This window comes from Idiotropiscis lumnitzeri, chromosome 9 (assembly GCF_059441095.1).
Source record: "Idiotropiscis lumnitzeri isolate Australia: NSW breed Sydney's pygmy pipehorse chromosome 9, RoL_Ilum_1.0, whole genome shotgun sequence".
Classification (NCBI taxonomy): domain Eukaryota; kingdom Metazoa; phylum Chordata; class Actinopteri; order Syngnathiformes; family Syngnathidae; genus Idiotropiscis; species Idiotropiscis lumnitzeri.
Window position 1 is genome coordinate 5,954,475 of NC_142399.1, and position 22,704 is coordinate 5,977,178.

At 38.4% G+C, this 22,704-nt stretch overlaps 1 long non-coding RNA gene across 4 annotated transcripts in view; it reads left to right on the forward strand.

The window, feature by feature from the left end:
- Positions 1-22,704, forward strand: part of LOC148329987 (uncharacterized) — a 46,689-nt gene that overhangs the window by 17,882 nt on the left and 6,103 nt on the right. For all 4 annotated transcript variants that reach the window (XR_015845084.1, XR_015845085.1, XR_015845082.1 and 1 more), the window contains exon 3: positions 16,123-16,290. This is a non-coding gene — a long non-coding RNA (uncharacterized LOC148329987). The remainder of the gene's footprint in view (positions 1-16,122; positions 16,291-22,704) is intronic.

Genomic DNA, 22,704 nt, shown 5'->3' on the forward strand with positions numbered 1-22,704 from the left:
TTATATGAGATAATTGTGTTTTTGTGGTTTATCTTTTTGGTGCCAGACTATAGAAGGACTATTGGTGTGCTCCAACACTCCTACACGCAAACGCGTGCACACAAACACGGTGAGAAGAAAAGAAAAGTGTTACTGGCGGTCGAGTCACCTCCCACACTCGCTCGACATACTCACACGTGTCGTTTTACTTCGACATTCATGACACTTAACGCCGCTTAAATATCTTTTGACCTATTTGTGGGAAACTATCCCCTTTTATTTGCAAGCCCCTCCTCCCTATCGCTGTATTTTTGTCCTGATCTCCCCCCCCAAAAAAAACAGGCAACTATAATGATGATCAATTATTCACAGATTTTTGCTATTTGTGGTTGGACCTTGTCCATATTCCTTGCGATCTACCGTCAACAGTTTTTTGCTCGATTTTCTGCTTCAAGTCAATGGACGCGCTCCTTCGGGTTTAAGCGCCTTGGCCAACTTGTCTCGTAAATGACGCAGTAAGGTGTGATGAGATTCACAGTTTTTTCCCGCAAAACAAAGAATATATGCTAATGAGTATTATTTTGTTGTCTGTCTACATGTGTTGCTCCACCATATCCATTGTGTGTGTGTGTGTGTGTATTAGCCCGTTTATGGCATTTTGTATTGTTGAGTTCTCCGTCACCTTTCCAGTGCTTGTATTTTAAATTGCTCGCACCATTGTACTAACATCCCAATGAAATAGTTCAAATAACTTTCAATGAATTGATTGATTGTGAGTCGAGGAAATGCAGTCAAACAGTAATGGTCCAATTATGTGGAGAAGCATTGTTAAGGGCTGGGATTTTTGTGGGCTTCCTCCACGACAGCTTTTGTTTGGATTTCAGGAACGTAAGTGCGGTTGTGTGACTGTGACTTATGGTTGCAAACAGGAAACCGTTTCCTGTGTCAAAGGCCACGCACTGGAAGCTTGGGTGGGTGGGCGGGGTGAGGATGATCGAGTGGCGGAATCACACACACACGTTGATTCTCAGTTAATTTGAACCAGTCGTCAACAGTGTCTAATATTTTGTGTTTTGGGAGGTTTGTTATTTTGTGGCTATGTTTGGCAGCATTGGAAAAATGATTGGATTTGGAAGCAACCACTCAATTCTAGCCTGGCCAATTTGCCGCCTAAATGGGCTGCAAGCAGTGTTACAACAGAGTTTATGTCACCCGTCAAATTTTTTTGGGCGCTATCATGTTGCTTAATATTCTGTCATAATTAGATTTGTTAGTAATCAGTTAATTCATGCCTGAGTGGTTTGTTGCCTAAATGGGCTGCAGATGTAGACCTCAGTGGATCATGACCTATTTGACCTTTTTTGCTTTTTGGGAATTGTATGTTTTGGCTTGGTGCCGAAGCATTCAAGGATTTGGCGACAACTGTCCGAGGGCACACTTAATTGAGGCCTCACCACTTAGCTGCCTAGATGGGCTGCAGAGTTGCACTGAAGTGGATTACCATCCATCTAGACTTAGTTTTGTTACAGTGTCTTCGTTCTAATGCAGTTTTGCCATGATTAGATTTGGTAGCGACCAGCAGAGGGTGCAATTGATTCAGGCCCAACTAGTTTACCAACTAAATAGGCTTCATGGCGACACCAGAATTGAATATGTATGTAATGAGTTTTTGGGGAGTTTTATGTTGGCGCTCCATCCTGAAGAATTTGTGCCGTACTTTCTGTATATGTGGCAGTGACTAGTAGGAGTTGCATTTAATTCAGACCTGACTAGTTAGTTGCCTAAATGGGCTTCACCACTGCACCAAATTTGAAAATCATCCATGTAAGCTTTTTGGCAATGTCCTAAAGCATTTGTGCAATGATTAAATTTGCCAGCAGAGGGTGCACTTTATTGAAGCCCAAGTAGTTAGCTGCCTAAATGGGTTGCAAAGAGACACCACAGTGGAACGTGCGTCTCATCTTCGGATTTTGGACGTTTTGTTTTGATGCCCCGAGCAGTTGAGGCATGATTACGTTTGGAAACTTTCAGCATGGATGGAATTAAGGTCTGATCGTTTATTTATTTATTTTTTGCCTAAATGGGCTGTGGAGATTAACTTAATTTAACTTAACTTAATTAATATCAGACAATAATCTTTGTGTTTTGGGCCTTCTGTTGTTTCTATGCCATGATTAAGTACGGCAGCGACCCACAGAGGCCAGCGTTAATTCGCGCCTGACCAGTATTTTGCCTAAATGGGCTGCAGAGACCCATTTTCTGCATTTGTAAGTTGAGCAATTTGTTCCACGGGTAGACGTTAACGCAAAGCCTCCGCAGCCTTTCGGTTTACTCGTAGTAGTCAAATTTCTTTTTTTTTTTCCATTTTCTTTCGTATCTTCCTGCGTCCGAAAGTAATGAAAGCATGTTGTTGGTTGACTCAAAGAGTGAAAACCACACATGAGTCGGCGTGTGCGCACACAGCAAACGCAGACGTCACATTACAACACAGAGAAAAATAGGACATTTTGATCTATTTTCTTTATAAGTTTATTAAATAATATTTTTTTTTCTGATGATTCAGGTTAGTCGTGGTGGAATGTATGACATAATTATTGAAGTGAATTTCAACTGTTATTACCGATTTCAGTTGTATTTTGGTCCAATCATTGAACACTTTTCAATTTCACCTGATTTTCAAATATGATCAACGTGCCTCTCATAATTTTTTGATGGGGAGTGACTATGCTTCGTTACTTTTTAGTCATTATTTCCCCCTCAACACAGCCAAATCGAAAAAGTCATTTGCAGCTCTCGGGTTCCTTTTTCTACCTTTTGAAACCCGATAACGCCGACGTCCTTCCTCCGGGGTTGTCGTCTTTTAAGTGGCCTAACAAAACAATTCTGCACTTCCCACATATTCTTGTGAATTTCTCAACTTTCTATTGTTGAATCATTCTTAATGTGTGTGTGTGTGGGGGGGGGGCGTTGTCTATTATGGGGTGTAAAAAAAAAAAGATGTTCCTGCTCCTGCTCACTTTGCGATGTGACTGATTTTGTGATGTGCAAATAGTCCCGTCGGCCGCTGTTCGTTGATTTGTGTGCCAGGCCACGAGTCGGCGTGAACCAAATAATCATTTTAAATGCTTGCGTTTATTTATTTTTTTGTTGTTGTTGCTTTGTGGAAATAAATGAATAAATAAATACATACAATTTCCTGTGAATATTGAAACTATGATTCAGACTGAGACAAGATCTTATTTTGAGGTGGCATAAATATATATATTTTTTTATAGCTGCGCTTTTTTTCCCACAAATATCGCCTTCTGTCTAAATGTGATCTATAATTTCAGACAATTGTAATACGCCAAAAATCCCACTTAAAAAAGAATTCTGATGAATTAATATTGGCAACCACATAGTTACTAATGTCACTTGGCAGTTTGCATTTTAATGAAGATTCAAATTTCATCAAATGTGGTTAAAGACATCTAAAATTGTAGTTTAAAATGATCAAACATTTATAAAATGTATAGATGCCAAAATCACACCTGATATTCTAAAAAACGAATCACTTATTAATTTTGCAGACATAACTGAAAAAAAGTAAGAATTCTGACATCTGCTTATAATGTATAAAAGTTGACAATCATAATTGATGACGAATATACTTTTTTTTAGTACCACGTTTGGTAAAAAAAATTACAAATAATATTGAGTTTAATTTAAACTGCAATTACAGAAGAACTTATTTTTCTTTAAACTGGTACCTAAAACAAATTCGCCTCATATTGCTTATGATTCCAAATTTGGCCTGCCAAAAGTCAAATTAATAAGAAAATAATGATAATAATTTTAGACTTTAAATAGAATAAATAAAATACAAAAATGTGCAGGAATGTTGACAACACACTTAATACTTTTAAATATTAATTTCAGACGACAATTTTGCCCACTCTGCCAATTTGTGGTCATTCAACCCTTAAATTGTAATCCAGATGTATAGAAATGATATCAAAGTTAAACAGAGCCGATATTTTAAATACCACCTCGGGCCACTTTGCTTTGAATTCACAATTTAGCCCACAAAACGCCAATCTCTGATTATCTTCTTGCGTCGAGAGTGCGAGTAGCTGACTTGATGTCAAATGTTTTTCACATAAATAAATGTACAAGTCAAAGTGAAACCGTGTGATGCTTAGGAGGAGCGATAATAACAAGCAAGAACATGAGCGGAAATTTCCCTCATTGACTCTTCTATTCTCTGACAGCCCACTCACTTTCGACTGGAAAGAAAAAGAAAAAAAAACACGCACTTTAACCTTTTCAGCAACAACAAGTAAAAGGATGAAATTACTGTGTGTCTGCGTGAGTAAATGTAAGGCCCATGTTTCCTCATCCGTGTACGTGCATCATTTTCACATTGACAAAAGCTGCCGTGTCGCTTTCAAAATGACGACCAATATTGCGATATTGACAAAATTCACTCGCACGACTCAGATGAACTTGTTGAGGTTTAAATTTTGAATTTCAAAAATAAATATCAAACAGTGCTCTAGAATCTTTTGATTGACACTGCCAGAGCCGTATAATAAATAATTACGGCGGCACTGGACACCTGTTCCTAATGTAAATATCTAATATTAGATTGTATAATGTGAGTGCATACACGTGTAGAGCGACTGCTTGTTTCTTTTTGACTGAGCTCGCGTGTGTGTGCGCCTTGGCACACTTCTGCAATTTGTTGCGTGTATTTTTCTTTCTGATTTGGAACACACAATTTTTTTGCATTAGTGTGCTTTAGATGTTTTTAATTGTTTTCATGACTAACGGACAGTGTGTGTATATATAGATAGTATGTCAGTGTGTGACAGTACATGTGCATATTTCTATGTATGATGTCATATTATGGTTATGTCGATGTTGGATATAATTAGTGTGTTTGTGGGACCCACAACGGTTAATAAATGGGTTGGTTTCTTAATGTTTTATAAAGATGTAATAAAGTATTACATCATGTGAGAGCATTTAGGCGTGGCAGTACAGCCGAAACGTTGAAAATTGCCTCAAGTTCATAACGGTTAATGAAGGCTTTATAATGAGTTTACAATGTTGTTATCAATCTGCTTGTAAAGCATTTATAACCATGTAATTAACATGTAATAATTGGAGTGCTTTCCCTGGAATTTTTACATGCATGTGATCAACTTTGTATTTACTTTTATAAGTATATCTGAATACATCGTGTTTGGAAAGTCACTCTGCGCTCATTTTTATGAGCTTAAATATGGACTACATAAGTAACTCCCTTATTTTATAATGAAACATATCTGTTGATCAAAGCTGTTAATCACTGAGCGCTTGTATTTTTTTTTTTTTATTAAAAGGCAAGTTACAATTTGAAAATATAAAATCAAGAATAAGTGCACAGTGACTTTCCAAATTAATTTAACGATATAGATTAACATCATGAGTAATAATGGCGTCCATTGAAAGTGTTTCCTTGCTTGTTGTCTACGGACATGGTAGACTTAAAAAAAAAAAAAGTAATAATTATCTTGACAGAATGATGTGAGACTTCACACGATAGTGATTTTAGTACAATATGAAACCATCATTATTCAGCATTTTGCGTGTGTGCCAACACACACTCACACACCTCACACACATGCTGTCGTCTGTCTCAGTTTGATTTGCATCCGCGTGCGCGCGGGGGCCATGTGAGCGCGACTGTCTGACATTTACACATTCAAATAAAGCCGTGGGAGACACGTGAAAAGATTAATTTGGCTGCCTGGTTGTTGATAATCTGTCCAGATGAGCGCCGCCGCGAGTCGTTACGCCAGTCGCGTCAGCGTGGCGACACCCGCCAAGTCAACAGGCGCTGTGCCTGGGAACTTTTTGCTTTGTCTTTGAAGCACTTCCACCAAGATTTTTGGGTTAAAGCAACTTTTGATGAAATACTGCATGAATATTATTAAAATGCACTAATGCCTTGAGATAAGAGCGACCCGACATAAGGATTTTGCTGTGACTCGTGAGCATAACTTTGAAATATAGTAACGTCTGGTGTCAGTGAACTCTACTCGTCTAGCCAATAATGAGCCATTCTTGCAAAAAGAGGCTTCAAGGGGTTTCTTTACGCTTCCAATTGAATTTTTCTGCAAAACTAAGACAAATGTGAAAAATGGGCCTTCTTGGCTGGCCAAATACTTTAATAAACTGCTTATAAACCCTTATATATAATAAATTCTTTAATAATCTGCTACCAACAACAACAACAAAAAATAACAATAGGTATTTAATGTTTAAATGCCATTGTATAATTTACATCTTTACAAAACTTTTTATTTTTCAAAACTAGTTATAACCAATTCATGAACCATTTATAAACCGTTATTGACAGTTTATAAATGCTAATAGGTCATACGCACTTTTAAAAGATTAGCTACAGTACACTTTTGTCTTTACAAAGCATTTAAAACTAGCACAAAACAGTTATAATTGAGTATACCACATAAACAGTTTATAAATGATTAATAAACACGTTATAAACACATTATTAACCTACTCTGTGATTTTAAATATTAACAAACAACAAATCATCTTACGGTAAACTGTTGCAATTTACAGTATCTATTTATAGCTACTAACGTTGATGTGTGAGTCAAAGCAACAGTTACCAAGTGCAACGGTGTAATAAAAACTTCTTCTGAGTCAGGCATAGTGAATGCACATGCCCGGCCTTCACATTGCTCACTGTATGAGTCCAATCTTTGGCCTCTCGACATCATTTGGGCCAGACTGAGGAGGGTATGTAGGGTCGGGGTTTCTAAGCAGGGCACAATATGATTGGCTGCTAGCGGAGTTGAGTAAACGAGCTGCGTCTTTAAAGTGAATTTCCTCCCATTAACCTTTATTCTCCTGTCTGTGAGCAGAGAGGGGAGGGGTGTGCAGTTACGCAGGAGGAGAGAGAGGGAGGAGGGAGGGCGTGAAACAAAAGAGAAACTGCCAGCACGGATGCCTTTGTGCTCTGATTGATGTGTATTGTCCTCAAATTGTTTTTTTTAAAAAGAACCACCGGGTACTTGTTAGCCCCGAGGACAATATGACTCACGCATGTGTCTGTTCTAAAAATAGCTCAACACTATAAGAATAAAAACTGAAAATTGTTAACATTTATTTATTTATTTAAACAAGACTGTACCATGTATTCAATATTGTGTTTTAAAAAAATAAAACAGATTGTGTTCAAGGTCAAAATATTTTTATTTGCCAAAATATTTCCAAAAATGTCATTTGAGAGCTCGTAGTTTAGCTCACTGTTATAATACGGTCAGAAACTCTAATACTGCTACTGCTGGTGCTGCAACTATTACTACTTCAAAAAATACTACACCCATACAACCGCGCCTCATCCTCTTCCCACAACTTCAATTACAGCAGTTACTCTTATTACACTTACTCCTCCTCCTCCTCCTCCTTCCTACTCCTCTCCCTCCTCCTCCTACTCGCCGTCATTCTACTCCTCCTAATACTACTACAGGTGTTACTACTATTGTGCTACTGTTAGCATTGCTACTCCCTCAACTACTCATGTTTCCGCCACAAGTCCTCCTCCTCCTTTTCCTACTAGGGCTGTCAAAATGAAAGCGTTAACTTGGGTGCAGCGATTACCCGAGTAATCAATTGGATAATTTATTCTCATTTGTTAGTGACAGGCCTAGTTATTAATTTGTGACATTCATTTATGTGACATTCATGCAGTCAATATTCGGGTTAAGGTCAAAATTCTGGTTTTTGAGTGATTCGGACTTATTTTTTAATTTTTTTATCACAACTTGTGTATTTCCGTTGGGTCGCGTTCCAAAGACAAACAAGCACTTGCTGTACTACAAAGACGAAGATTTCTTGCCCCGTGTCATCTGGGTATTCCGATCAGCGTATACACGCGCACGTATTTGGATTAGGTAAGGAATTACCGAGGCGTGATATTCAGAATTTAAAATCCCGAATACGGGCCTGTTCGGGTTATTGAATGTAAATATTGTCAGTGGTCATGTTAATAATTTTTCAGAGTAGAAACAGATTTTCTATAAATCTTCTCCAAACGATACAACATTCCTAGAAAATCACAATGCCCCATCACTGGTGAGCAATTTTTTTGGAACAGGCTACTCATGCTTTGTCCGTTCCCTCATTTTGTTTCGTTCCTAATGTCTCGAGATAATGAAGCAGTGAATGCGACTCAGTTTTGTTTCCTCCCACGCCATCACAAATGATGAGAGTAAATGAGGAGCCCATTGAATTCTGGATCACTTTATTGCAAGCCACCATCTTTCGGTCCCTTCCTCTTCTCTTTAACGACATCTCCCCTCGACACCCCCCCGACAACCCCCCTTTCGGTATGAATTAGCTAAAGTGGAGAAAGTCCATCCGTCATGATGATCAATAAGAGCCATTCAGACGGGGTGAGAAGGCAAGGCCACGCCTCCATGACTCACATCCTACAGTATCCTGTGTGCGGAAGAGACTAAAAAACGTGTGCAATAATCCCACACGGATTTCGAAAGACATCTGACATTTCCACCCTTCCCCCGAAATCTTTGTATTTGATTATTCACCTTTATAATGACTAATGGATCACTGACTAATCTTTTAAATTGTTAGTTTGTTCGTTCAAACCGAAAGTAGAGGAGTCAAGGCATGTCTGCTTTTGATGTCGCCGCGGGATATAAAACGGGCCTCGCATGGAGAGAAGGTGCAATATGGAAGAACATTGTTCCTTAAAATGATATTTAATAATGCCTGAATAATTCTCTATTGTAGGCGACTTAACCTCTGTGGGAACAGCGGCCAGGTGGGCTAGAATTTTATCTTATTCAAGTCGCATCATTTTTAAAAACTTTTGACAATTTTCAATTCATTCAATATTTATTTATTTATTTTTAAATGCCCAAAAATCTGAAAATTAATTTTTAATAATTTGATTTTCAAAGAAAAGCTTTTCACTTTTCGTCCTTCACCATCTCGCTGAAAAAATGCATGACTTCACTAACAATGCAAAATGCCATAGATGGGCTAACACATAGCATCGGTGTTGCGGCGTTATAATACTTTAAGCAAAGGATTTTTTTTTTAACACAAACGGTGGAGGAATGCATGAAGACAGACAATAAGACGACGCTTACAGCATGTATTCTTTTTAATTTTCAGGAAAAAAAATGACATATTACTGCAGCTGACTAATTTTTTTGTGATTATTATTTCAAATGGACAATGCAGAAAATACATAAAAAAATGAATTAGGATAGTTTTCCAAAGTTAAAGATAATTTGCTTTCATGGAGGGCTCCAAAAATCTGAGTATGTTTACTGGTGAGCGATAGAAATTCTGTGGATATCTCAAAAGTTTCCCCCAAACTTGTTCCGCCGCCCTCTTTCTGCTCTTGTACCTATCTGCACGTCCATCTGATGAGTCAGCACGTCTCCTGTGAAATGAAACCATTTTGCCAACAAAAGTAAAACTGGGACGACAGCCAAAGAGTCCAGTGAGTTTGCACGTCGCTCACTTTGAATCGTTTCATGCCGCGCTACTTTTGTGTCCTCGTTTGACCCCGAGCAACGATGGCACCGAATAATGAAAGCCACATGGCAGAAGCCAGCGCCACGCTTAACTTTGAAGACGTAAATCCACATCTGGTTTGAGCGTCGTAGCAGTCAACGTAAACAACGTGACATCGGGGGAACAATGGAGGACAAATTCCATGTTTTGCCACCAGAAAATTCCAAACATTTCACTGCCATCCATTTTCTAAATATTTGCCCCGTTTCCTATTTCCTCATTTGACCAATTCAAACCATTCCGATTTGAAACAGCTCGGCTCATTCAGCACATCCTCAAAATTATTCACATTCACAAAATTCACCAATTTTCACAACAATTGTCAAAATTTAGTGAGATTTTACATATTGACCTCTTATTTCCACATTTCCTGACCAACTCAAACTATTCCAACTTGAACAGTTTATCTCAGTTTGAGCATCTACGGCAATTATTCACCTTTCAAAATTGCTCAATTCTCACAATAAGATCCCACAATTTTACAGAGATTTTCCATCTCGTCGCTGTCCTGTCATAAACACGTATGTCCAATTTTTTTTTAATTATTTTTTTTTTTTTTAACATTTTCACATTAATGGGATGCCTGTAACGCGGAAACCCCATTAAAGTAAAAATAAATAAATAAAATTGCACAAAAGTACGAGGCACGCTGGGCAACTGCTTAGCACGATGCCCTCACAGTGCAGAGGTCGCGGGTTCGACTCCAGCTCCGGCCTTCCTGTGTGGAGTTTGCATGTTCTCCCCGTGCCTGTGTGGGTTTTCTCCGGGTATTCCGGTTTCCTCCCACATTCCAAACACAATGATTGGACACTCCAAATTGCATTTAGGTATGAGTGTGAGTGCGGATGGTTTTTCATTTCGGTGTGCCCTGCGATTGGCTGGCAACCAGTTCAGGGTGTCCCCCGCCTACTGCCCGAAGATAGCCGGGATAAGCTTCAGCACCACCCGCAAAAAAAAACAAAACAAAAAAAAACTGGTATTGACTGTATCCTCTTGACAAAACAATTTTAGCCCTCGACTAACACTTTTTTACTATCCTTCAAATGAAATAATTGTCTTCCCATCAGTTGAGTAACAAAAACAAAACATGCAAGCAAAGTGTTGATTAGGGTGTTGATGTCGTTCCCGCTCGGTGAGCGTGATAAACATGTCGGGTACGAAGGTTCGAAAAATGTGTGATAAGCTCCCGGAGGAGCACTCGTCCTTCACACCATTCGTTGGCGTTCACCCTTCGACCCGCCGCTGTTTAAGTAAGTAGTCTAAAAAAACACGGTCTCATCCATCAAACTCGCCACAAACTCACTTGACCGAGTCATTTATCAACTCCATGACGCACTTGCTCATGTGTAATTTGTCTTTATGGCTAATGTGATGAGTGGCTGGGAACGTGCAAAATGGTATTTAGCGCAAACAGGGGTGGGCAAAAATATCAAATGTAAAAAATAAGAAATGTAATTAAAAAAAAAATATTATCTTTAAATTGTATTATTCATAATTTCATTTATTTGACTTAATGGAGCAGCACATGATAAATTAATTAATTAATTAAATTACTTTTGCCTTTTACCTTTTGCCCACTTTGTGGGAGTCGTGCAGAATAATACCGCCTCAAGATTGAAAGTTTGGATTTTTTTTTTTTTCAGGTTTTAGGATGATGCATTTATATAAGCCTGATTTGTGAAAAAATTATCAATTTTATACTTTGGTGCCGAAGGAACTGGTCAGCCACAAAGGTTCATTAAGTACTTGGTGGATTAATTAATTAATTAATTAAAGGTCTTTGAAAAAGAGTTTGGGATGCAGTGGTTTGAGTTTGGGGAGTATTTGAAGCTTTTTGTCTTGTTTTGTGGTTGCAGACGAGTATTACGATGTTGACCGAACGCGTTCTTGACAACTTGAACGATGCGGTTTTCAGTAACTGGTGCAAGATGATTTCGATTTTAGTTGTGTTTTTTTTTAGATGCAAGGATTCCGCTCGCCACATCTTCGATCTTGAAGAAGCTTGCTGTTTAATACACGAAGGACCTCAAGTGCCATATTAGATTTTGTACACCGCACTCTGCAGCCCCTTGATGCAAATTGTCCTCTGAGAAGCCTTTTTGTTTCTCCTCCAAACACGGCGGCTTGAGTTGATGCCAAAATAGCTCCACTTTGCTCTCGTTTGACCGCAGCACTTTCTCCCGAGCCTTCTCTGAGTCATTTTGATGTTAACGGCTAATCTTTGGCAGACCTGTACGCCGAGTCTTTAGGTTGGCTGAGAAGTTACTCCCGTGTACTTTGAAGCTGCTTTCTTACCTTTAGTCGGCAATTAGGGTCGCCTTGTGACAGAACCTTTGACTGATGATATTTTTTTGACAGCTCATGGTTTTCGTCGGGTTGTAGAACAGGTTTGCTTCACGTTGTGTTCACGGGTTTTCACTTGTTGGGTGGATGGACACCTGCTTGGCTTTGGGAAACAGGACTCTGGCTGATTTCCGGGGGATTAAATATTCACTTCATTTCACGCAATTTACATTTTTTTTGGACCGTTATATGGTGTTCTTTCATGATCAATGAACAGCCATCACATTGGATTACATTGCCTTTGTGATGAACTCATTCACTGCCATTGACGGATATAGACGTCAAAAAGTACATTCATACTACCGGCGATGGCAGTGAATGAGTTCAGCAAAATGAGCAATTCAAATAATGATTTCAGCAAAAGTATGTCAACATATGTCGGTTCTCATGCACGTGTTTGACCTTTTTAAAGTTGTTTGTCCCATCTGTTAAGTCCCTCATTAAAACAGAGGGCATTTATTTTGAGGCATTTTCTTTGCCTGCAGTGTCGATCAGGCCCTGGAAAAAAAAAATTTAAATAAATAAAAAAGATTATGTGACAAGAAGCTGCTTTGTCCGTATTCCCTCTGAAGTCTTTTGGTGTCAAAACAACACAAGTTAGATGACGCGGCATTTTTTTTTTTTTTTTTATACAAACCTAAATAGACTTTTGCTGTATCACGGTGCATCCTAAACAATCAACAAAAATTAACCTGAATGAATAAATGAATGAATCAACGGGTTATTTTGGTTGTATACGCAGTACAGAAAATTCCAAACATCGATTAATAACCGAAAAAGTACTAAGCTGAAACACCAAGCTTGCTGTTGCCTCTCCTGTACTGTCACCTAGAATTTCAATCGAGCAATAATAAATAAATAATACACTCACAGATTAATCCCTAATTGTTTTACATTTGATCAATGTTAAACATTTTTTATTTTGTTTTATTTTATTTCAATAACTAAATTAATATCAAACTTTTTTTTTTTTTTTTTTACAAAATCAATTTCTTTCTACAATTGTTTCATATTATCCCCGAAGCAAACAAAAATAGCATCAATGAATATTACAAAATGGAGGCAGTGCAAATATAATTTGTCAATTATAAACAATGTAGGTCGCGATATTGAACCCTGTGGAATACCACAGTTTACTCTTCTCATTTATTTTTCTATATTGAAACCTATTATTTTAATAACTCCTTTAACCACTGAAGTGCAACACCTTCTATGGCAAATTTTTCACATTTCTGCTGGAGAAATGAGTGATCAAGGGCCCTAAAGGCATGCCTACGTCGATAAATAGGCCCACAGCAGTTTTTCTTTTTTTTTTTTTTTTTCAAGTCTATAAACCATTGGAATCAAGTAATAAATGTAAATAAATGGATCATTACACTCATTTGGACAATTGGTTTAACAAACACACAATACTTGGTACTCCAGGAACTTCTTTCTACTAAAAGCACCCTAGAGTCAATAATTACACAAAATTGTTCATAAACTGGAAACCAGTCAAAGGTGTACTCAGGATATCTCACGAAATATTTCCTAAAAAGACGACAAAGCACTAATGTTTCACTTTTCAAAAAGAACATTCCAGAACTAAATTTTATTTGTGGATGTTTCATTCATTGGACAATTTCCTGGTTGCAAGTTTGAGTTCCACTCCTAATAAACGTGTTTATGAAATAAAAGTGTCATTCCTCTTCTCTCAGCACACACAAGATCATGGACAAACGTTTCGATTCTTGCACAGGCGTCTAACGACATTTTGATGAAGGACCCCCGTAAGAAGTGTTGAGATAAATTACAGTCATCCATTTATAATCTGGAATCCGTCAATTTTCAGGTGACGCCATTAATCTCACGGCTTTTAAAGAAGTAGAGCAAATGCAGTTGTCAGTTTCTCTACTCTGCGTGTCGTCAGCAAACTGTTGATAGTGAGCAAAATTTGCAAACGCTCCAAAAAAGGGCTTTTAGGCTAAGTCTCGGAGCACTTGACTTGATGAATTGCCCGGATGAATAAATCACTTCGGTGATATCTCAGACTTCTGATGGATGACTCGACACTTTGTCTTCTTGCAAAATGAAGAGCGTGTACGCCTCGAACACATTTGTCCAAATAACCATGATGGGTGTTAAAAGCTTGTCTGCAACTGTGTCCCGACCTCCCTCTTGCCTGCCATGTCGCTGACTGAATCAAGAATTGGAAAGCGCTACACTGCTTTTGTCTTCGGTTTTAGTGAAGAAATGGAGACTTTAAATTGGACAGCAATTTCTTTTTCAGTTGAGTCCTGCTGCCAGAATGTTTGAATGAAAGTTTTTTTTTTATTTTTTTTTACTCAATAACACACTAGGAAAAGTGCTTCTTTATCACATCTTCGATGACTCGAATGCACTTTACTTTGGAGCCAGCCAGCCCTCCCTCAAACATCACCGGTAATAAAACTAATTTTTATTTCTTGGCATTTAAAACATCACATGAGACATGAGGCCTTATTCTAGTGTCTTGTTTTTAATTTAATTTAATTTTATTTTATTTTATTTTATTTTATTTTATTTTATTTTATTTTATTTTATTTTATTTTATTTTTTTAACTCAGCTGAGTTTTTATACCTGTATACATGTTCAATTTGCATCACCCAAAAAGACCAGTTTTGTGTGCAATTATTTGTTTCCCCGAGATTTTATATTTTCTTATATTTAAGACATCAAGTGACCAACCACTGATGCTGATGTTGATTTTGGCTCTGAAGTCATCCAATGACTGCACACGGGCTATGCCACAAGTCACAAAGAGGCGGAAACGTATGACACTTAAATATGACTCTCGGAATTCACCTTTGATGCATGAAGTGATTTGACAGCGTGACTTTTTATATTTGCCAAAATTTGGCGTCGACGCGACTGAAAGAGTCGGCAATGCATTGGCAGTGCTGCATGTTGGAACAGGAAAGAAGCGTTTAATCACTTCAATGTTTGGCAACGTCGTTTTTGCCACAATGATACCTGCTCCCTAGATGAGCGCAAACCCCGCCCACACATTCTCAGACGATAAATGCTGTAAATAAACACCTCCCTTTTGCCATGTGAAAACTGCAACGACCTCACTTCATTTCTTCCAACACGGGCATGCTGAGAGCTTTTGTACTCTGCTGCTCGCCAAATCATCAGCTGCTACTGAAGCATGTCAATAGTCTTTCAGACGAATTAAAAGTGTTGACACTTGCCATATAATGTGCAATTAGCGGAACAGTAGACTGGGTGTGATCATGTGGTCTCTCCACAATGTTGTGTGCGTCCATGACAATGTTCCAGGGAGCTTTAAGCTTCGCCATGTACAAGAAGTACCGGACACTACTTGTGAAATTTCAGGACGAACCTAAAATGCACTCTAACCTGTGAGCGTGACCTTAATTTGACCCCTAAATTTTTGGATTGCACACGTCCAGCTGGTCAGTGTTTCAGTTTGTTCTCTAACAAGCAGCTGAATGGCAACAGCTGCTTGAGCCACAAATACATTTACAAGGAGGCCTTTCTGAGCCTCGACCGGTCTCTCTGTATCAACCTGCTGATGACGCTCTGTGATAGTCGATGTCAAGGGACTGTTGGCAAATCTTGGTCTTATGATGTAAAAAAAAAAAAAAAAAAAAAAGTCAAACAGAAATGGTCACAGAATGATGACCAGGATGATGCCGAGCAATTCATGAAAACGACCGTTGAGAGAAACTGAAGGAGTCCCAGAAAGGCATTATAGTGATGGGAAAATGAAGCTTCAAATTTGCTTCGTGAACCAGTTTTTGTGTTTTTGAGTCCTCTAGATGGCACTGTTGGTTAAAATAAAGGCTTTAAAATATATAAGTCCAATGTGGAACAAAGAGTGCCATCTACAGGAGTCCAGAAATACTACAACTGGTTCATGAAGCAGATTTGAAGCTTCATTTACCCATCACGAGGGGACATCCTTTGAAATGTTCACGTTGCAAACACCTGTTGTGCATTTTTTTTCCATTACGCTCTTTGTTAGAGTGCAAAAACAAGTTCAAAAGTGAACAGAAGGTCAAATTAAGTTCCCCTGCTGAGTTGATTTTGCATTTCAGGTTTAACCTGAAATTGCACCCAAAAGCTCACTTTTTTTTTGGTGGGAGTGTGTTTCCCCGTATTCCCTTTGAACCATGCTTTATTTTTTCCCCCCCTCTGTCTTTGTTCTGCAGCCCTGTATTGCTGAGTCAGCCTCATGACTTCATCGACATCACGGAACCGCGCGAGGGCGTGACGGCAGACTGAAGAAGCGCTCTGCAGCTGCGCGCTTTGCTTCTTTTCTGGCACCACCTTGCTCTTCATACTCACCACCCCCGCAGGGAGTTCTTTTCGCCCATCATGTAAGGAAGTGGCTGTAAATGGCTGCAAAACACCTGCAGGGCGCTTGGATTTTGTGGTCGTGGTCGTCCAGGTGTTGAGGTTTCATTTGCGCTCTTTCCGGTCGTTGGTGGCGCAATGGCCTGCACGCTGAGCTCATGGCAGATGGTGCAATGACTGACATGGGTGAACAACACAAAGTGGATGTTGGATGCGCTTCTGAAAAATAACGAGCCAAAAAATATGAACGTGAACATCTGCCCATTCAAGTGCGCACAATGCAGTGTTTTCTGAGGCCTTTGATTTTCACATGAGCAGAGAAAAAGGCACAGACGTGCTTGCACAAACCTTCTATTTGTTACATTTAATTTATCATCATTTAATTATTAATATTTATATAATAACTTTTTAACTTTGCATTTGTTACATGTAATTTATCATCATTTAATTATTAATATTTAGATAATAATGTTTTTACTCTGTATTTGTTACATTTAATTTGTCATCATTTAATTATTAATATTTATACAATAATAACAAATTATAGTATATAATTGTAATTCGCAATCATTTATGTAATTCAATTAAATAATTAACACGAAATGTTTATGCATGTTGAGAAACATCAAAGTAATAATTAAGTGAAATTAATACAAATGTTTTAATGGGATTTTGCCTTTGATGCAAATTACAAACGCATAATATAAATATTGATTGCATTCCATAGTGTGTTTTTGTAGAATTCTATTAAATGATGTCGTCGTGTGTATTCACCCATTCATTAATTTTTTTCAATATTTTAAATATTTTTTTATCATTTTTTATTGCCACCCTATTTCCCCCTGTTTTTCCTTTTTTTTGTTTTGTATTTTTGAGTTATATTGGTTAATATTTATTTATTTATTTATATACCCCAATGCATGCATTGGTTGTCAGTTAAACACATTTTCATTATTTGCGGTTTGACCCGATCCTGAGCCCCACTAGATGTAATTGTACTTAAAATAATATTCTTATACATATAAAATACAAAAACCATTCAAATAAGATTTAATACCAATGGAATGTTTATTATATATGTATAGAAGGTCAGAAAAGTTTAAAAGATTCTTTTGTAAACTTAATTAATGTGCACTTGGATAATAGAATATTCAATACAAGTTCTGAAAATTCCATTACACGTGAACGCATCCTGATTGTTTTTCTCACCCCCTTGCCCAACATATTTAATTATGTCGACACGGCGCAGCTGTTTCAGTACCAAGACGGTCGGCATGTCATAACAAACGTGCGTGTGCGTGTGTGTGTGTTGAAAGGTGCCGAGTTATATTTGTCTGCCTATAAAGCTCTGCGAGCTTCTCATTTCCAGCCATTTAGCAGAAGTGAGCGAGCGAGTGAGTCGCTGCGAAGGGAATGATGACTGTTGAAATCTCCAGTTAATTGTTTGCAATGTATCATTTTTCAGCAGAAAAAAAAAATAGGTCAGACGGCTGACACGTGTAATAGTCACGGGGGGTAAAGGTTAGAATACTTTTACGAGGAAATTACTGGCCTCACGCCGTCATGTTGACACAGTAAATAGCCTGACATATACAGTGTATCCGATAATTACTTTCAGCACTTAACTTGGTCCTTGAAAGTTGGTTATTTTTTTCCCCCCTCAAAATTCGACACCTGGCATCCCATAATTAATATGCTTTTTTAAAATAATTTTTTATATTTAACAAAAACTGTGAATAATCATACTCAGGTGATTTATGATTTTTTTTTTTCCTTTTTTTTTTCTTATTGGACACACCTGTCTTGATGTCACTTTACTGAACTGAACAGAATGCTGCAAAAAATATCAAACAATATTTGGCAGAGTGCAGAGAAGAAGTCTTTAAATCTCCCGAAGGAGCTGGATAAATGTGGCAAACAGGGAATTATTTTCAAAGGAAATTCCGCCCCCAGCAATTTGAATAGTTCTGCTCGTCTGTTTGTTGTCATGAAGACAAACCGATATTTCTCAGGAGGTCTGGCGTTGACAGCGGTCCTCATGTAACAGTGACATTCTCACAATGTGGGATCATTATGATGGTTACACAATACTTACGAAAGGCAAGCATTATTTGTGTCGCACATTTCAACAAGTTCATTCAAAGTGCTTCACATTAACAGTCCAAAAAAATGCTGCTATGTAAAATGGGATAAATTTAGTGACTTTTTTTTTTTATGCATACAGTTAAGCAAATGTGCCTGTTGCCATTAAACTCAATTTGGCACGTTAAGTAATTTAGTGCAAAAAAAAAACTGACTAAACACCAAATGTGAATCAGGAAAAAAAAAAGTGGTTTATTTTGTTCTTATGCTCAGTGTGGTGTCTTATCTAACAATTAAATGAAGCTGTTATGTTGAGTTTGTTTAATCATTACCCACGCTGGCCTTCTTGCACTTTGCGCTACTCTAGTTTTCTGTTGAATAACCTCAAAATGATGGGCACCTTCCTTTTGCCAAGAGAAAACAACTCCCCCAAAAAAAGGTCTGCTTAAAATTGCAAATATGACCGTCAAAAGTGGATAAAATGCAGTTTTTGTTTTTTTGGGGGGGGGTTTTCGGTGTCTGGGTTGGGAAAGCGTGAAAATAATGCAGGAAGTAGAAAGTCGACAGGAGTAGCGGGTCAAGTTACTGTAACACGCCGATGTGACAGCGATGACTCACCTCGCAGATGATGAGGATGATAAGAAAGAAGAAGCAGCGTGAACGACATGGTGACACGCCTCACGTGTGCGTGCCACCTGCTTGGTGCTTCCTAAAACTTGCCTTTCTCTTTCTGTTTCATTTCAGTCCAAACACATCATCATCGCTGTGAATCCAAATTTTGCTCTATCGTGAGTAAAATCACCAAAAAAAAAAAATAACTTCTCCAACATGATGATTTAAAATAATTCAGCCCCTCTGCAGCCAGTTAGCGACACAAAATTAGTTTGGTTTCTCTCTCATTAGTAGAACCACAAAAAAAGTCTCAAGATGCCGTCGCGAAAATGACACAGGAAGTTTGTGTTTTCGGTTTGAAGACACCATTTTGGGGTCAATTTTGGAGCCGTCAGACATGGTAGACATGTCTATAATGAGCAGACCCACAAAAAAAAAGTCTCATGAAGCCATGTTGTAAAATCAACAGGAAGTCTGCTATTTTCCTTTGAAGCGGCCTTTTTAGGGTCATTTTGGTCATTTTCGGGAGTCCATCAAAGACAAACTTGACTCTGACATTTTCAAAATGCAGCCCCTGAATCTAGTTTGACTGCAAAATCTAATTTAGTAGCTTTGTTTATCACAAGCAGACCCACAAAAAAAAAAAAAAAAAAAATCTCAATCAGCCACAGCTGAAATGATCGAACAAGTCAACATATTTGGTCAAAAAGGTTTCAAAATTTCAGCCCCCTCGTTTTGCTTCCTTTGAGTGTTTATCATGAGCAGCCCCACAAAAAAAAAAAAATAATTCTCCAGTGGCCTTGCACAATCACACACGACTTCTCTGTCGTTGTAAACATTAGCAATCGATAGGAAACACTTGCCAGGCTGCAGAGCACACACACGCAAATCATTTAGACAAACACAAATGCCCCGTTTTTTTAATGACAGTCTAGATAATACTAACTGACCTCCTTTTATTTGTCGAGCGCGTATGTGTGCACCACTGACTGACTGAGAATATGCCCGGGCATGTCTCAAAAGCACATTCTGGTATAGACACACACACACACACACACACGCACACCCCCACCGTCACAGTCACACACCAGAAACACTGTCCAGTGTGCATCCAAGCATTGTTCAAAAAAAAAAAAAAATGTTCTAATAGTAAAGTTGTCACGGGTTGAGCTGCTGAATGATAATCATGTTGTTAATGATAATAATGACGAGAATAATAATACTCCTGCCGCCACTACTGCTACGATTACCAAAAGTTAATTCCAAGAGATTTACAGCGACTCCAAATTACAAGAAGGCAACGTTAAATGTTAAGATTTTGTGGTACTCTATGTAAAGCGTTTTGTTTATGGCCGCAGCTGTTGTGAAATATACCAATCAAGTTGTATTGTATTGATAAGTGAACTGTGCTTAGCAAATCAATATCACACCAAAGTGACAATTGGATGTTTTTATTTCCTTTCCTTTTCTGAGGTTTGACAAGTGTCAGAAGTATTTCCACCACTGTGAAATCCCCTTTCACGTTTGGCTTTCGACACTTTTTGGACATTTTGAATTATGTGTGAGGAAAAACAAACAAGTGTGACCTGACTAATTGGCCTTGTATGTTGTTTCCTTTTGGAAACAACAACAAAAAGTGATCCAGACGGTTCTTGAGCTCCAATTTTGTGGTGTAATGTCTGATGACGAGATGGAGTGAGATTATTATGACCTTTGTACTTCATTGCTGGCAACAACCAGGTGTGGTTGTACGCGGCAAATGCACGGAATGCAGCATGCGAGCTATTGTGACCAACATGGCAGTTGCTGACATAATCTCTCCAGGCAGGAGCCGCCCCGTTTTAACCAACATACAATTGTGGAAAGTGATTTGGCACATGGTTGCTGCCTCACCGAGACAAATTGATGATAATATTTTTCGAGCGAGGTTACATATTCTTACATGATTGCCTTTATTTTTCCGAAGTAGTCTATTTATAAATGTCCTTTCACGTGGAAGAAATGTTGACTGCTTTGTGGGAAAAAAAAAAAAAACGTACAGAAAGTAAACTCACTGTTGCCTCTTCAGGAGTAGTGTGGAATTACACGTCGAGATAAAGCATACTTCATCCATCCAGAATTTCCATCAGTCTCATCCACGTTTGAATTCTGTAAAATTCCCCACAACTGCGAGCTAGAATTGCTTTCATGTGCCACGGCCGCTGTTAGTGTGGAAACGACATTTTTTAGTGGCATAATCAAAATTACAAATAAAAACATTCGAGACAATTTTGACGATAACATTGCATGTTTAAAAAGCTAAGCAAAAGTAGTTTTTCTAGAAAAAAAAAATCCTCAAAAAAATTTCCAAAACTTATGAAAGTTTACAAAAATAATTAAATTGCGAAAAAAAAAAAAAATCTTGGAAAATGCCTAGAAAATTACTCTTTTCTTTGGGGAGATCTGTGTGTGTTCAAAAAGCAAACCAATTCTTTCATCTTATTTGTTTTTTAATGCAAGAGAACATTGGGGGTGAATCAAAGAGGATTTCAAACAGCAGATGTACCTCTTTGATGCATACAGTAGAAGAAGGGAAAACAAAAACGACCAAATCTTCGAGCGGGAATGTGTCACGCCGGCCACACCCGCTCGGCTGGCAACATCTCTTCTTGTGGGAAGTCGCGAGCAGCACAAGAGAAAATCAAAATGAAAAAAACAAAAAGGGGGGCTGGGCGGATAAGAGAACTGGGAGCAAAAAAGTAAATGAACCTCAGCGACCGCTAAGCCTCACAAATGGCGCGAGCGTATCACCGCGCTCACGAAACATTTCCAGTAAGACACACACTGAGGTTTGAGCTCATTCTGACAGCTTGTAAAAAAAAACAACCTCGCCGGCCACTTGTAATGGAAAGAAATCACCTTTTTTTTTCTCTTTTACTCATGTTTTCACTCCCTATCAGTAACAGAAGCCGACCCCAAGTGAAAGTTTCACCTCATGAACAAAGTAATGAACGTGTGTGAGTGAAGTGAAAGGTTTGTGGCTTTTTTTCTGGACGTATGCTGACAAATTGACTGCTTGAATGTGTGTGACGTCACTTTTTGGTGTGGAAAGTACCTGAGTATTTGTGATGGACGCGCCAAATGGTTGTTTTGTTTTGCACCATGTACTCGTAATGTGGACTTTGTTCGGAGTAAGGTGAAATGACTTCTTATCGCCACAGAATAACAGCGAGGCGTAGTTCATGACGTAAGAGCTGCATTGCAAGTGTGCTTGTCATCAATATTTCCTGATAATACCCATATGAGACACAATCTTCGGCCGTCAAGCGCCGAATAGTTGCCGTCAGGCATCATGCGACAAAACGTAGTCGTTGACAAGGCGTGAAGGAGATACACCGGCCGTTTGGGAAAATTCCCAATGGCCACCGTCGAGAGAGAGAGAGAGAGAGAGAGAGAGAGAGAGAGAGAGAGAGACAGAGACAGAGAGAGAGACAGAGACAGAGAGAGAGAGAGAGAGAGAGAGACAGAGAGAGAGACAGAGAGACACAGAGAGACAAACAAACAAACTGAAATAAAGTAACTTCGGACGTGGAATTAATTATCGTGATATGTTGTCTATGGTTCTGATAGCCCTCTCTCACATGGTGGCCAAAGAAAAAGCTAAAGTTCATTTTTTTTTTTTAAAATGCACCCTGAGTTTCTCTTGATGTTTTTGTTTGCTCATGTTCATTTTTATTATTTATTTATTTTTTTGCTACATTTGT